Genomic DNA, 4,375 nt, shown 5'->3' on the forward strand with positions numbered 1-4,375 from the left:
TGCTGGACATTTTTCCTCCCTAGGTGCAGTACTTTGCATTTCTCCTTGTTTAATTGCATTCTGTTGTTTTCTGCCCACTTGTCCAACCTATCCAGGTCTGCTTGCAGCTGTTTCCTGCCCTCCGGTGTGTCCACTTCTCCCCACAGTTTTGTATCATCCGCAAACTTGGACAGAGTACACTTCACTCCCTCGTCCAAGTCACTGATGAAGACATTAAAGAGTATCGGTCCAAGGACCGAGCCCTGCGGGACCCCACTGCCCACACCCTTCCAGGTCGAAACCGACCCATCCACCACGACTCTCTGGGTGTGACCCTCCAGCCAATTCGCCACCCACCAGACTGTGTAGTCATCCAAGTCACAGCCTCTTAACTTGTTCACCAGTATGGGGTGGGATACCATATCAAAGGCCTTGCTGAAGTCTAAGTATACAACATCCACCCCTACTCCTGTATCCAGGCATTTCGTAACCTGGTCATAAAAAGAGAGTAGATTAATCAGGCATGATCTGCCACCCAATCAGGCATGATTCCTGCTCCACCCAAACTTCAAGAGCAATAGTCTGGCAGTGTCAGTAACATTTCTATTCAGGCAGCAGTGATGGAGTCAGGTAACTTCATACATCATTGTAATCTACCTGATTCCTGCTAATCTCTCTTCACTACACAGGTGTTAATGACCCTTTCACCTTTTTAATGGTCTTGATGTTCCATTAATCAAGTTGCAGTTCTGTAATTTAGCTGCCTGTTAGCCATTCCTGGTAATGTCTCTCTCCTATTTCACAGCCCTGCAAACTATCTCTAGCTACACACCTTAACTCAGCCATGGCAAATTAACTCAAGTGTAGAAATGATTAACAATGAAGTATTGGAGGCACTGCCAAGGCATTTGAGAAGGTTAGATTTTATTTTATGAATCTAAATAAGATATGTACATTTAACTATAAGTACTTTAGGTCACTATTTTGACTACTTTGCCTAGTTTGTTGTGTGTTTTAAACTTTATGTATAATCTAGAAAATTAATGCAAAGTCAAATAGTTGTGTTCTTTTTTGCTTTGCTCTTAAGATGAATATAGAGCTAGATCCCATAACATATTAATAAAGCTTCTAGTTCCTGTTTAACTGGAGAAAAATGTGTTGTGTGTGATAATGTGCACACAATCTGCAACTTTTTCAATATCAATCCATCCAGAATCCTAGATCTGCTTAAGCATGAGGGCATGTTTACATAGCATTAATGAGGGGACCCTTGATACTTGGTCCAGCAAAGTCTACTCTCATTGACCTTCAGGGTATGCTGTAAAGTTCCTATTTCCTACGTTTTATAGGAAGAGGCATGTAAGTCCATGTATATACAAAATAGTAGTCTATATGGGTATTCATAGGCAAGCTACTTGACTGAACGAAGGGCAAGAATTATGTGTTTTGTATTAGTCTCTGAAAACTTCATTTTTAAACATCAGTATAAAGAAGTCTTTAAATATAAATAATAAAAGAAAGAGTGGTTAGGTGTGTGCGACAGCTGAAATCCTTGATTTCCTGAATTTGATGACAAAATTCTCATCAAGTGTATTAGCACTTGGATTTGACTCAGTAGAGTTAAAAGGACTGGGCAAAGCAGTTGCATTAGAACTGGTCTTAAAATATTTTTCTGCCATCATTAAGGCAATCAAATCTGGAAGAAATAAGTGGCATAACCATGTAGTTTGTCTTCTTTATTGCAATGTATGGATTAAAGAAACAAAACAAAAAAATTAAAACTTGTACCATGTAGACACAGTAACACTTTTCGTATGTTTTTTTGGTGGTTCAGTCTTTGACTTCCCATTAGGTTCTTTCATGGTTACTAAACCATGCTATATATCTTCTTGCATTCGTTGCTTCTTCCTGCCTAAGCAGCAAAAAGAACTGATCTTCAGAGGGACAGAAATAATCAATAAACATTATCAAGAGACTTACACTCATCCTTAAACTATAAATCAGAGGATCTGACAGTGAAACATAGAGCATGGCTGAGAAGCTGTCATCAGCTTGAGCTGTGGCATCCCACATTCTTATACTGCTTACTGCACTATCATGCAATGGAACTTTAGCCCTCATAATTTTCGAAGAGCTGCAGTATCATATAATTCCTAGTACATTTTTTGACTTCTAGCTCTTGTCACATAATCACATAATGAACCTATCAGGCTTGAAATCCAATAAGGGGAGGACAGTGGGTTTTTTTCCTGTTTAAAATTCAGTCTTTAAGCTAGGAATAAAGATTTAAAGGAGGTTTGCCTACTTTTCTTTTGATTTCAGGATGAGAAATTTTCATGGAAACATTGAAAAGATATTTTTGCTGTATATAAACCATAATCAAATGAGAGCATAGATTGTGATTAGTGTCGCGAATATAAATTTGAAGTAAATTGAAGAGGTAATTTGCTCATAGAAGAAATTCAAGATGAATATAAGATGACCTGCTCTCCCTCTGAAATGGTGAGATGACAAAGTAACTTGTGTCACCTTTAACAATGAATATTTAGGCCATAACAGGTCACATCTAGATGCACAGATAAGCCTGACCAGCCTCTAACAAGAGAAAACCTGCCAAATTTTGCCCTCAGCACCCGGTGTAAGTTCAAAGTACTATAACTTCATTACAATCATAAGCAGGAGGCTGTATGGGAAGTGCCTGTACTGCTCTGAAAGAAAATATATTTTGCCACCATATGCAATTTAAGGAAAAGAAGAAAAGTTCTTGTTGCCAAAAGGGAGATTTTCCCCTGTAGTATTGACATGGATGAATAAAAAATATATATAATATTGACACATGCATTTCCTTATTGTTTTGTCTATCATATATTTAAATAATGTCCTCCCAATTGAAGTAGCATCTCTAACAAAATATCATAGTTGAAATACTACTGAAACTATTTTTTTATATTACAAATACTATCATAATTAGCCATAATTGTCTTGCATAGTTTTCAGAACCCATTTTTCACTTTAACATAGTACAAAAATATTGTATTGCCTTGTCATTTGTCCTGGAGTGTGTATATGCTTGTGTGCCTGCACACTTGCTACCTATGATATATACATTTCTCAACAGTATTGCTGTCTGAAAACATCTGTTTAAATAAACAATTTGCATGGTCAGCAACTCTAGCCATTCTTAAAATAACAGCTATGAAAAATGGAGTGCACTGTTATATTTTTTTTCTTCTTCCTTGCTATCCATTTATGAAATAGTTTAACTGGGGAAAGAAATTCTTCTTTGCATTTAATTTTATGGGGCTACATTTAGGACTTTACAAAGATTTCTATTTATGACCATTTGTTTTAAAAGCAAAAAATAAACTACAGGCTTCTTTTATGGTTAGTGCAAATTGCATACATAAATCAGTGTGTGGTGGTTCATGGTGCATATATGCATTAAACAGTATGCACTGGGGAAAATACAAATAAATATAAATATCTTACTCGTGGTTTTTAAAGTATTTCTACTTAATATTTTTTGCAGCACAGAAACAACAAAACTTGATGAAAATAAGCTATTAAAAGATATGTAATAAGCATCTATGGATATTCTTAAAACAGTGTGCTACAGTTCTAGGCATAGTCATACCATGCCTAGTAACTCAAGGGGCATTTCTTGTTTGTATGCTAAGGAGAGTCAGTGCAGATACAATTTATTACTTCCTTACCTTATTGAAAACAATGACAAAAATTCCATTGATTTCAACTGTGCTAGGATTTCACTAACAGTTGCTTTTGTAGTTATTCAAATTCTTAAGCAGAAGCTGAAAGGCAAGCAAAAAACAGGGATTACATGAAAAATCAGATCCCTGATACATTGCTTTAAGTATGCATTTGATATTGCATCTTGTGCATTGTAATACCTAAGTGACAAAGGTGTTTATGCCTGAGTTCATTGCTATCTGGATGGATAAACTTTAGGAGTGACATGAATACAGAAGGTCATGTGGTCTAGTGAATAAATCCGTGGGCTGGGATTCATAGAAGCAAGGTTGTAGTCCTAGCTCTGTCACTGTTAATGGGATTCCCTTTACCACTCAGTGGGTTGGCCTCCCCCGATCATTTTTTCCTTGTGTTGATTATATACAAATCGTAATCTCTTTGGGCAGAGTCTTGTGTCTAAGTGTAATGTCCAGCACCAGTCTCAGTTGGGGTCTGTTTGGTAGACGTAAATATCAACAATAAGCATGTGCTTTTTATTTTCTGTTTACTTTACTTTTACATTTGTAAAATGTCCCACTATATGGAGAGTTCAACAGCCATTTTTATTTTTTTAAAGTTTTTCCTTTGTTTCCCTAATTCTAAAACAAGTCTTTCACTTTTGAAGCATGTGATGTTCTTTGTGTAGGGA

The sequence above is a fragment of the Alligator sinensis genome, unplaced genomic scaffold (assembly GCF_000455745.1).
Source record: "Alligator sinensis unplaced genomic scaffold, ASM45574v1 scaffold665_1, whole genome shotgun sequence".
NCBI lineage: Eukaryota > Metazoa > Chordata > Crocodylia > Alligatoridae > Alligator > Alligator sinensis.